Raw genomic sequence first — 13,974 nt, 5'->3', positions numbered from 1 at the left:
AAATTTAGTAATTGAAAATAAGTTTTATTAGGAAAACATCACTTCTGGACTCTCCCTCAGCAAGGCAGAGAAATTACGCTGACATGGTCAAATCCCAAGAAGACTTTTCCCACTTGTGTCCTTGGTTGGTTTCTGGCTATTTTAAGGTATGTGGGGACATTTCACCTCATGTTCAATGCCTGGTGACAGAGACCAACAGCAAAACACGTTGAAACAAAAACACACAGACCAACTCAGTGTCAAATTTACAGTAAAAAGCAATCATGACAGAGCCAAAGTGCCTTGGCAATTAAATACCAAGTACAAAAAAAAAAAAAAAAAAAATGAACAAACCCTATGGACAGACTTATATGGCTTGTTTTATGGAAGAACTTTTTAAAATTGGATGTATTAAACATTAAGAAACATTGAATACACAGTATTAAGTTCAACTATCCAAGCCAGCATCCAAATAATAAAAAAAGAAAGCAGATATTCATTTAGCAATTTCTGTTCTGGGTTCTAAAGAAATACCAACTCTGTTTTTTTCTCTATGACCAGCAATATTATTTGTAAACCATTCTAAACACATTGGTTAAATAAAATCTGTTCTTCAGCCAGAGACCAAAGACCTCTAATCAAAGTGTGCTTTTAGTAGCTCCTCTTACTGTGTTCAGGAAATTCGACACGATTATTGCCATTATTTTCTACATAGATGACTGTTGTATAATTGTCCATTCTCTGTTTTGTGGCCTTGGGGAGGACCATTAATGTGATGGTTGATGACCGGCCAAACCCCAAGATTATAAAGTGGCCCAAAGGGTTGTTTATGCCAATCTCCAGGAGGAAAAGTACTACATAATTACAAAATAACACATTTAGACTGGGGGTCGGCAAAATTTTTTCTGTAAAGGGCCACAGAGTAAATATTTTAGGCTTTGTGGGCCACCGGTCTTTGTCACTACTGCTCAACTCTGGCTACAGTGTGAAAGCAGCCATGGACAATATATAAATGAGCTAGCATGGATATTACAATGAAACTTTTCTTATGAACAAAAGTTTGAATTTCTTATAATTTTATTGTGCCATAAAATATTATTCTCCTTTAGATCTCTTTCAACCACTTAAAAATGTAAAAACCATCCTTAATTCACATCTACATAAAAACAGATAGTAGGCTGGAATTACCAAGAGAGTCATGGATGCCCACCATGATTTGACTATATTATGTTTCCTGAATATACTAATACCTGAGATAAGCATAATGAAGTGGAATGAAGTTGTATGCAGTGGGTGTAATCCACATTATTGAATTTCATCAAATATTAATTAAAGTTTACACTTTCTAATACACTGTAATTTTATTTATTCAGTGCTTTTAGAGCCTCCAATTCATGATGAAAATATAGTGCAGAACATCTGAAAGCTCCCCAAAATTTGACTACTCATCAACTACAATATACTGAAAAATCATGTACTGTCATATTAATCCAAGATTTGTTCTCCATCAGACAAAAATTATTTTAGGATTATTTGGGTTTATTATTTGGCTGAGAAATTACCTCATAATTACTTAGTATCCAGTCATGGGCCTTAATACAATTACATATAACCTATAGTCAGCACCTTCATTGCCCTTGGTCCTCTGATACCAGGTATAATATTAAGTGAATAAATCCAAAGAATTGAGTTAAGGTTGACTCTAATTGTAGGCCCTGGAAATGGCTTTGGTGAGAGTTAATATGGCTATTATTATTATCCAAACAGTGGGATACATCCGTTCAAGGCAGTATTCACTATTGTGGGAGCAGACACTTTGTGTAAGTGATTCGATATGTATGGCGGCATATTCTTCATATTATTGCAAAAGAAGGCAATTACTATAGAGTTGTCTAACCCTGTTCAGTCTTATCAACTAATTAATCAGCAAGAATTTGCCAACTCTAGAACTTATCTGCCAAAGCTTTACAAAATTCTCTTTTTGTCTGCTTTTCCATTAACATACCACTCCCAAGTTATCTCTCACGATCCAGTGGGCTTAGCAATTAATTTTCCCAAATTGTCATTCTTCCCTTACAACATTGTTGAATTTACACTTCAGGGATCTAGGTTAGGCTCCAGTTCTAAGAGAACATAATTTCAAAGCTTCAAACCATTCTCCAAGTCCTTCCATTCTCCGCAGTCACAAGTACCTTCACCTTGTCTCTTTTCTTTATCTCTGACTTATTTATTCTCTCCTATAATTCATCTTTACTATCATATATTGCCTTCCTCTAGCCTTATTTCCTTCCCTCCCTTTATCAACCCCAACCCCTGGTTCCTTCCTTCCGTCCTACAAAAATAGCCTGGCTACCAGGCCCTATAATTAGCACCAGAAACATAAGAACATATATGACAAGGGTATGAGATAGATGGTAATATTAGATACACAAAGATATAAGAAACCATGGCACTACCAAACTCTGAATTGCACCCTCACTGTGACTGGGATCCCATGAGGCCTCAATGTCAAGAGGTGATGCTTTATTTTCAATCCTTCAAGAGCCTATTCCTTAGCACCCTTCAACTGCAAATACAGTTACATTTCCCAAAATTACAGCATTCTGAACTTTCATTTTTATGTGTTAGTAAACTATTTTAAACATTAAAAAAATAGAATCATATAATATTTCAAGATACATTCTACTGTCATGTATAACTAAAAATAACAAATAAAAAAAGGAAATTTTTTTAAATTAAAAAATAGAATTCGCCTTGCAATAAATGAAAAATAAGTTGTGAAAAAAAATAGAATTAAAAAAGCCACTCATAATCTAATTGAACAAATGTTATTATCTTACTGAATTCAGATTTTTAAAAGTAAGAAAACATTTCAAGTGTAATTGAAAGGATTTTTGTAGCTCTCCTTGGTCTTATCCAAAATCTCCACCAACCCTTCCCATCATCAACAACTATTCTGAAACCTTCCTATTCCATATTTTGAAACTTTTACTACAGAAATGTAGGTCTTGCACTTTTATCAAATGCATGTTTGTTTTTTAGGATGTACATGTTTTTAGAAGAATATATGATCCACTATATGATCCATTCTGAAACATGCTCTTCAAATGTAAGTTTATATGTCTCCATACTGATGCATATAGTTTTAATTCTTTCATTTTAACTGCTAACACAATTAGTCATATGAATAAAACACAAATTATTTATCTTTCTCTTATTAATGGAAATTCACATTGCTACTAATTTTTCATTATAAACATAATGTTAAGTGGGTATTTTTGTACATGTTTCTTTGTGGGCACAGGTAAAGATTTCTTTATGTTACTTAGCCAGAAATGGGATATCTGAACCTTAGGCTATGTGCTTGCCCATTTCACTAGTTATCGTAGAGAGACCCAAATGTCCCTCCAAAGTAGTTGCTTCACGTGTTCTCCCACCATTAGAAGATGAGGTTTCCCTGGAACCCTGAAGCAATTTGTGTTGTCGGACCTCTATGTGTTTTACTGTCTGATGGTTTTTAAATGTATCTTATCACTGCTTTCCAAGCTGGTTTCCATCCTCATTTAGCTATAAAAGCTGTTCTTTTTGTGGACGTCACATAATCACCTTCTTGCCAAATCACAAAGACTTCACTTTACCCGTCATTTTGCTTGACCTCAATTGCATTTGGCATGCTGGTAACCAGCAAGTCCAGAGTCTCTTTTCCTTTTGCTAACACACAACAGTATTCTAGGGCAGACAGGCATGGGGCAAGATGTCCCCTTCAATGTTCAGATTTGAATTTGGTAGATACGTCAAAAAATATACCCTCCAAAGAAACAATAACAGAATTGCAAACCTGGAAAGTTAAAAAATAAAAGTAGCATTCATAAGATTAAACATATAAAACTGGGGCTCAGGATGTGACTCAATGGTAGAATGGTTTGCCTAATATGTATGAGGCCCTTGGTTCCATCCCCAGTGTGATTAATAATAATAATAGTATCAAAACAAATATTTCCAGGTTATGGGTTATGGGTTATATAAAAAAATCATGAAAGCACATTCATAATAAGCACTACATTTAACTCAATATACAACAATTTGTATTTTAATTATGTTCAATGTAATGTGTGTAGAATGCATGTCAATTGATAAACTTATAGGTTTTTAAAACATAATACATATTTTATGCTTTAAAGAAATCAACAAAATTTGAATAAACTGTTGTATCAAAAAGGAGGCTGTGGCTCTTACGAAAACTGTTCCTGGTGCATCTTCCATTTCTTTTCCCATGAGCTACAGTTTATTCTGACTAAGGAAGCCGACCAAGCTAGAACACAAATTACAAAGTAAGGCAATTTGGATCTGGTCCCAGGGACTGAGTCTAAGTGGGTAGTTGTAGATGGAAAATTATCTTGAAAATTGCTTACTGGAGTGTATGCAAATCTGAAATAGCCAGCCCCACCACTCATTGTCCACCATTGATGTCACTGATGACATCAAGCAAATCTTTATTTAACAAGTTCATTCAATAGATATTTACTGAGTGTTTGGCTCAAAGATTCTTTTGACTCATGAGCTAGATCAATGAATAAGAAGACCCCTTCCCTCAAACAGCTTAGAATCCAAAGCTCTGTGAAAGTAATGCCAGACTCTAATCAGTGCCTCCTGCTTTTATGTTTTCTGAAGAATAAAGTGTTTTTGTTTGGGGGGAAAAAACAGGGTAGCTGTCATTGATGGCAGAAACAAAACTCTAAAATGAGAAAAAAACTGAAATAAAGTGAAGGGTCACAGGCATCTTAAAAAGATGGTCAGTGGGCTAAGTCTAAAAGTACCAGTAATGACATGAACTTTTGAATCACACTTTAGTAATAAAATACAAAAAATATTAAAAATTTTAAATCCTTTAAAAAAATCCCATTCTCATCCCACACCAAAATCTAAAACTAAGAATCCTCAAGAGTCATGATAATTTTATGTGAAATAGCCCTTTTAACTGTAAAAAGTAAAACCCATGGTTTTTGGGGGGAGGTGAGGGCATTCATTAAACCTTGCATTCTGAATGTTTCCACACTTCTTTGTTTAAAAAGCACTATGAATTTTTTTGTGTGAGTAATTTCTGTAGTCAATCTTCAGACAACCCAGTAGAGGAGACCATATTCAAGTTTGGCAAAAGATCAATCATTCATGTTTATTTTCCTTGATATGACTTGTGATGATTTTCCAAGTGGGAGTAAACTCAACCATTAGTTTCAGCTGAATATTTAGCTAAATATTCTCTGGAATAAAAAATGCACTTTTCTAAAGCTTCGATGACAACTACATGGGTAAAATATCTTTGTGGCTCTGTCAACTCATTCTAAATGAAGAAGCAGAATGGAGAGAAAGGGTACTATAGGAGATACCTTTGCTACCCAAGAAATAGTGAGTTGGGAATCTTGATTACTGGCAAAAATACGTTCCTGTGCTATTTATCATCAAGCAATGATTCGCCAAATGCTGCCAAGTTCTTTAACAGCAGATCTCAGCATCTTTACCAAGGGAGTCAATTATGAGGAAAACTGTGAATGAAACATCAGTATGTTTCTTTGGTGTGAAGATACATATGTGGATCAAGAAATGTTTGAGCTCCTGTTAAGGTGCTTTGATTCTCAGAAAGAAATGTGCTTTGGCTAAGTTTATGAGCTGAAGGACCAAGTGGCCTATTTTTGGAACACCAGAGAAAAGTCTAACTGTGTCAAACTTGAAAAAATTATAACTGTCAGTGGATCTTGGCTGTTTGACAGATATACTTTAAGCATTGAGCATACTGAATTTGAAATTTCAAGAGAAAATTTCCAACCTCATTTCTCATTATAATAGATTTTTAAGTATTTATAGCCCAAACTCAGATATGGCCACAGTATATTAATGCCAAACACTCTAATTATTGTCTCAACTTGGTGAATATTTCAAGGACAATATCTTGAAAATGATTTTAAACAGGAAAATAACAGAGTCTCATCTATTCCTACTGTAAGAAAAATATGGATGGTATGTTCTTAATTCTCTGGCAAAAAAAAAAAAAATCCCTTTTGGAAACTCACAAGAAATATTTCCTAGCACTGAACTACACAACTAACTCTGAATATACATTTTAAGATGTATTTTACTCAGTTTCCAAAATTAATTTTTATAAACCCATAGCAGAGGAAAATATCACCTTAAAGAAAAGGAGACTTTCCTCATTTTTAACATTCATCAACATAAACACATGACCCCAAATTTCTTCACTCTCAGCAAGTAAGAATATCTGTATAGCAGGGTGCTGTAGTACATGCCTGTAATCCCAGCGACTTGGAAGGCTTAGGTAGGAAGATCACAAGTTCAAGTCCAGCCTCAGCAACTTAGTGAGACCCCTTGACTCAAAATTAAAAAATCTCAGTGGCAAAGTGCTTATTCAACATGCGCATGGTTCTGGATTCAATCCTCAGTGCTAAGAAATAAAAAAATTCAAAAATAACATCTGCATAACAGATTTCTAAATAAACACACTCTTTTGTTCTTTGTTTTTCACATAACCTAACATAGAAAAAGTCTATAACACCCAAACACAATCCATCCTCACATAATCAAATTTCTAAAAATGATGACCTACAAGATTAAAGAAATCTTTTCCCTTTTAAAAAAATACTACTGGAAATGGTGTTTTTATCCTTCACTTTAAAATTGTAGAAAGTTTATCATCATTGCCACTATCTTTCTGATCTACACCATGTCTTTTGTGGGTTTCTGGTCTTATTACTCTTCCTCATTTGAAGATCCTTCCAAAACTGGAGTTTTAGTCATTTTCTGCTTTATTTTTGACACTCCCAGAAAACTAATCATTTCTCATAATTTAAACAGCAATCTCTGTAAAGAGGATTTCTAGATATGTTCTTGACCTTTAACCAAGTCTCTGTTATTATATATTTCTTTGAAGCCATTCACCTAATATATACTGGGCACATATACACGTCCCACACAGGCACAGAGGACCCAAAAGAGCACAGAGCTGTCCAGACAGGAAGTTTCAGAAGTGCCACCAGTGATCTCTTTAGACATCTGCTTGAAACATTGCATCCAACATGCATTGTTTAAGATTCATCATTTCTCATTTCCACTAGCACTCTTTATTAATATCTTTGTCAACACTACAATCACTCTCCTATTCCTCCAATAATGAAACTGTGGAGTTAACTTGAAAAATAGAAGGAAAGAGAAGAGAGCATCTTTTCAGTATCCTCTCCACACCTGTGTCATGTCTTGTCTTTTTTCTTTTATTTTTCTAACTGTTCTTCCAGCATTCAGGGTCTTTCCCTTCCAACCCATTGCACATACAGTCGTCACGTTAATCTTAGAATATCGCCTGCATGATGTCTCATCTCATTTCAAAAACAAGTTATTCATCACTATGAAATAAAATCTAAACCAGTCATTCTAGCATTCAAAACAATCCACAAAGGGTAAGGTACTTTCCAACTTCCTGCAACAGCTCTCCAAAACATATTTTCTGCTACAGTCAGACCACTCACTTCACTGTTTCTCAAAACATACTTTAATATTTTCCCTTCTCTGTTCACCACCTTCTGGGGTGCCTTCTACCACCTTCTCTATCTGCTCAGATTTCACCCGATTCAAGATATACCTGTCGTTCTACCTCCTCCCTCAACTTTTCCAACTAACATTCAACTCTTTCCAAAAAGTGTGGACTATTTTATCTTAGGACTCACCATATTGAATGATTTAGCTTTAAAAATGAGTGTATCTCATGACTTAGCTGAAAAAGAACAATTCAATTTCCTTAAAGTTAGCATCTTCATTTTTCACGTACATTCTTGTATAGGTCCTCATGTTGTAATTCTGTTTGTCTAAAGGCTTACGAGACAGAATGGCTTGGGCTTTTACAGATTTAGACGTACCAGTCTGATCACATCTCCTAAGAACTGTACACAAATGAAGCGTCATGAAAGAGATCTAGCTTTTTACAAAGTGAGAACTTGTATCCCCTGAGGCAGTATGTCAATGGGATTTCCTCTGTGACAGGACTCCTATTTGGATTAGATCTCAAATCAAGGAATAACTCTGTGCTTCCAAAAAAACCCTTCATGATAACCCAATCAGTATGGCTTTCATGTCAGTTGTAAAAATTAGACATTATTTCCCATATTTGAGGTGACAGGTAAAATGGCAAGAACAGTATTTTGATTTTATGTTCTTTTTGTGAACTAAATGTGGGCATTTGATTCTATGAACTGAATTAGTTCATGGAAAGTCTTGTGAAAGATTAACTCATTTGGATAAATGAGTTTATAAACACCATTTGTTATCTGCACAAAAGAATGATGGCAGGGGTTATAGATTAAGGAGAAAAAATCAGATGCATTTACTGTGACTAACAGCACTAACACAGCCTATTCTTGCTCCATTACTGTTTATTTTCTGTTTTTCAACACGCTCTGCATTTTCTCCTAAGAGTCTGACTTAGGGATGAGCAGAGTATTCCTCGGACATGACCATTCTCAATCTGCAGCACAGCAAGAACAAAGTGCTGATGGATATTATTCAAGAATTTTGATATGTCAGGAACTGTACCCCTGTGGCTCATCATGGGATGAAGTGCAGCCATTATACTGATTTGCCAAGGCCACACTTCAGTTTTTACTAAGTACAGTGCCAGAAAAGACAGAGATCCTCATCCATTGCCTCCCAATGAATGTGTTTATAGTTCCTGTTGTTCTGGTAAGCAGTCTGTGTCTGCAAGTCACAGATAATTCTGTGGTCTGAGTAGCCTCATCTCCCCCATTCCTGCCTTTCCAAGGAAAATAGGTGTCCAGTTGATCAATGATGCTTTAGAATGGACTCCTGAGGATTTGTGGGAATATATTGTTAAGATTAGTATTATCTAAATAAAGTGAAACCTAGGCTGGGCCAGAACAAAGATAATTCCTTCAGATATGGGTTTTCATTAGTTTTTCATTAAAGAAGAACAAATTATTAGAAGGTCTCTTTTTAACAGTTTTGTTGAGAAATTATTTGTTTGTTTTTGAGGTCATGGGGTCTGAACCCAGGTCAAGTGTTCTATCATTGAGCTACAACCCCAGCCCAAGATATAATTTATATAACATGAATTTATCCATTGTAAGTGAACAATTCAATGATTTTCAGAAAATCTATGTAATTGTGTACTTATCACAATACTGTTTGAAGACTTTCCATTGTGCCCCCAAATCCTCTTATGACTCATGTTTGTAATTAATACTTAGTCCTACCCTGGCCTCCAGCAACCACTGATTTGCTTTCTGTCTCCATAAATTTGTGTTTTCTGGATGTTTTATATATATATGAGATATGCAATTATGCATAGGGTTGTTTCATGAAGCAAAATGCCTTTGAGGTTCAATTTCATTGTAGTATGTATCAGTGGTTCACTTCTTTTTTTTAATTGCTGAACAGTAGTCAATTATATATTTATCCAGTCATCAGTTTACAATCATTTGGGTTATTTCCAGTTTTAGGCTATCACATTAATGTTGATATAAACTTTCATAAGGCTGATACAACGTGTCTTTGTGTGGATATATGTTTTCTACGAAAAGTTATGAGTAATCTTCTCTCCCAGAAGTGATGGGAGGGGAGAGGAGGGGTAGGGGGGAATGGAAGGACAGCAGAATAAAATAGATATTATTATTGCTGTGGGTATATATGTGACTGCATGACCAATGTGACTCTACAAACTGTACATCAGAAAAATGAGAAATTATATCCCATCTGATTCAAATGTATGATATGTGAAGATCATTGTACTGTCATGTGTAACTAATTTAAACAAATAAAAAAAGAAAAGTTAAAAAAGAGTAATCTTCTCTCCCCACCCCACCTAAAAAATTAGTTCCTTTTCTTAAATATCACAATTTTAAACTCTACTGGAATCATAAGGGAAAAAAAAAAAACACAGAAAAGAGCAACTCCAGTCAGATTTTTTAAAAAATGGAAAGCCTGACCCTATTCATTTCAGTGTGCTTAATTCGTTACCTGACTTTTCCTCAATTTTATTTTGGGTCCAGGAACTTGTATACAAAGAAATGGCACAAGGTCAAATCAAAATGCTAGAAAAGGTAGCCCTTACCAAGGGTCATGGTACTGTTTCTTCCCGTATACAATAGTTTAAAGAACACAATAAAAATTTCTCTGACTTATTCGATGCCATAGAGTTCTTGAGACATACAGAACAAAAACTCCCCTATTAAGACTCGAGTCTCAGTTTTAAAAATATTTATTCTAAGAAGTTCTTGGCTTTCTAATTTTTTAATCTCAAAACAGAAAACTTTGTCTATCAAGTTATAGATATGGGAGTAATTTTATGTTAAGTAGGCTATTTGTTATGAACTGAATGCTGTGTCCCCCCGGAAAACTCATAGATTGAAGTCATATTCCACAATGTGATGGTGGTAGGAGGTGGAGTCTTTAGAGGATAATTAAGTTTAGATGAGTTCATGAGAATAACTCCTCATTAAGTAGTTAGTGCAATAGCAACTGCTGTCTTCTACCTGGTGCAGACACAGCAAGATGGCAGCCTTCTGCAAGACAGGAAGAATATCCCTTCCCAGATGGCACCTAAGAACACTGAGCTCAGACACCCAGCCCCAGAACTATGAGTAATAAATTTCTGTTATGTAAATCACCCAGTCTATGGGTAAATTTTTTTACAGCAGCCCAAACTAAGACAATCTCTCAATCATCTTCACCCCAACTCAGAGAACTACTTTCTTTCCCAAAATAAGGTCAACAAAATTATAGAAAAGAAAATGGATATTATTTTGTTGTATTTTTATAGTATAAATTATTATCTTGAAACTTTATGAAATTAAAGAAGATTCAGCAAGGTATTTCACTTTTTTTGATACTTTGTAGACAATTTTTTTGTAATAATTATGTCCTTGCAGAATTTTTCATATTAAAAAAATGATTTTAATTTGCCTTAGTGCCAACAGTTTTAATGAGGGCACACATCCCTGAAATTACTATGTACATCACTGGGAAAATGTGGTTTTCTTTACAAAAATGTGTTCAGAATGATCTGTGAGAGGCATAACGCTTGGTAAATTGAGGTGGTCGGGCACTGTGTATAAGAACACCAGTGTAGCCCTTCATTGAGGCCTTTGAGAAATGTTTCTTATTTTGTTATCATGCTAAGCACTGATATCACGGTAACTACAGCAGTCATTTCGTATATGACAAAAATAGAGAAATATATTACAATTTTTTTGTAATGACTTAAAAAAAGCATATGAAATATTACCAATAGGGATATGTCTCTGGGACAAATAATGGGAATATTTTTTGTGAAGTCATGTGGTCAGAAAAAAAGGCTACTAGATACCTTTAAGCTATAATAGGACAGTCCCTTCAGAACCAAACCATTACAATTATAAGAGTAGGGTCTTTCTGCATTCAGAGAATATTTATCTAGGGAATAGAAGGGCAAAGATACTGGAGTCTCAGTTCAAATAATAAATCTTGTTTATTAACTTCTTGGTTGACAGTATAAATAAATGACATTCCCAGTCCTGCTGGTACAGGATCAATGGTGTGTAGGCCAAATTGAATGCACAGTGGCTGTGGGACAGTAGTCACAGGTATCTATGGAAGTATCCTGGAGTTCAGAAGAAAGATCTAACTGGGGATGCCATTGGAAGCCAGGACAGTGTAAACCATGACAAGGACAATTTTCAGACTGAGAATTAAAGTAGAGAAAAATCTCCTAAATGTTCATACAAAAAACATGCAGAGGAAGAGGAGTCTGCAAAGATCAGTGGACTATCTTAGGAGTCAAAGGAAATGAGTGTACAGTGACCAGATGGGGGAAGGATGTCAGCCTTGCCAAGTGCTCCAGAGAGGTCATGAACAGAAAATCCTGAAAAGCATCCATTTGATTTAGTAGTCAAGTAGTCAAGAGGTTATTAGTCATCTGAACCAAGCCGCAGTGAACTGAAGAGAGGAGAGAACAAAGAGGTAAAAACTATTCTTTCAAGATGTTTGACTCTGAGAGAAAGAGATACCTCAACAGTGGGAGAAAAAGGGGAAGGAATATGAAGTTAAAGACATCTCTGTAGTTATTTAGGTAACTCGAGAGTCTAAAGGAAGTTTGGGAACCAATGAGAAAGAAGTAAAGGGGGAAAGATGGTAAATGCAGTTAAGAAAGGAAGTCTATCAATGAATGTTAGATATTTGACCAATAAGTTTAAGAACTAGTAGTGCAGTCCAACCTCTGTCCACTTTAGACAGGAGGGTTTCTCACAAGAAGCTCTAACAGCCTCCCTATACTGAAAGAGTTTTCTCTTAATTTCCAAAACCCTCTAATCCCAGTTTGTTGTGCTCATTTCTGCTTGTCTACCTTCAACCCCTGCCTTTGCCTTGATATCTGCCTGTGCCATGCTCCAAGGTGGGTTGTGAATAAAATGCAGGATACCCAATTAAATATGAATTTCCAATAAACAGTAGTTTTGTGTAGTGTAAATATGTCCCATTCAATGCTTGGAGCATACTTATGCTTAAGAGTTACTTGTGTTTAATTGATATTTGCATTGAACTGAGTGAGCATCCTTTGTTTTTATTTGCTAAATCTGACACCCCTTTCCCAAGGGTCAGATGGGCTGGTTGGCTTTTTCCTTTGACTCATTGCTACTCTTTTTTTTTTTTTTTGTATTGGGGATTGAACTCAGGGACACTTGACCACTGACCCACCTCACCAGCCCTATTGTATATTTTATTTAGAGAGAGGGTCTCACTGAGTTGTTTAGCACCTCGCTTTTGCTAAGGCTGGCCTCAGCCTCCTGAGCCACTGGGATTACAGGCATGTGCCACTGCACCAGGCTCATCACTACGCTTTATGGTTATCTCAGAACCCTGTTACCCAGTCACTCCTATCTGAGACTCCAATCAAGAAGTGTTCATATGCTCTGCTGGTATCATAGTCCTCAAATATAAACCCTGAATCACATATATGTGTTTGGTAATGGGTTCTAGGGTGACTTTTTTTTCTGTAAGACATGCTTTCTTAATCACATGTGATTCAAGTAAGTATCAAAATCTCCTAGCATTCTGTCATGAGCAAACTCTCTGGTAGGTAAATAGCAATGGGAAAGAAGATAGGCAACTGCAATTTTTATTTTCCCACAGATAATCCAGGAAGCAGGTAAGAAAGAGGATCATATTTAATCCCTGTGGGTTGGTTGATAAATAAGGGTGGGTAGATTAGGCTAGAAAATCTGGGTTTGAATTTTCCTCCTCTTGTCTCAGGGGACAGCCTGAAGTCAGCAATTTCTGGCACTCAGAGTTGCTGACCCAACATGATGTTTTATAATAAATACAATAACATAAGGACTCAGTTAATTTATGCAATCCTGGCCTGATCTATAAACCCAAGTATATACCAAGCACATATGGGAAAGAATGGGAGAAGTACATGGTGTTTAGTCTTTAAAAATATAAAAAACACATTTCGCCCCAAGCATTTTCCCCCTTCATTTAAAAGTTAAATTGTGTATTTAAGAGACAAATCTAAGCCATGTGTCTTACTTCTCTCTAACAGCAAACTTTTAAGGAGCTCACTGTTATATCAAGGACTTCCAGAATGTCATGTTTTATACTAAATGAGAATACAACATTTCTCCTAAAGACCTAAGAACAGTCACTCTCAAAAATATAAAGATATGGTTCTAAGGCAGATCTCAAAAAATGCAATGACCTACTTTAATTGATTGGTTTATACCCATTCTAAAGATAATTATCACCTGATCAATGCCATCAGCAGCTGTAACTTTTACTTATAATCTATTATGTACAAAGTCCAAGGTTATATACTTTACAAACACTAGTTCTAAACTCAGATAGGAATATATTATTAACCTATTTAATAGGTAAAGACATTAAAAGTCACAAGGGTGAAGCACCTAAAGGCAAAGATGAGTTCTGCCTAACACAAAAGTCCAG

The sequence above is a fragment of the Callospermophilus lateralis genome, chromosome 3, assembly GCF_048772815.1.
Source record: "Callospermophilus lateralis isolate mCalLat2 chromosome 3, mCalLat2.hap1, whole genome shotgun sequence".
Lineage (NCBI taxonomy): Eukaryota > Metazoa > Chordata > Mammalia > Rodentia > Sciuridae > Callospermophilus > Callospermophilus lateralis.
The sequence above is the reverse complement of the archived record's forward strand: the minus strand, read 5'-3'. Positions refer to the sequence as shown.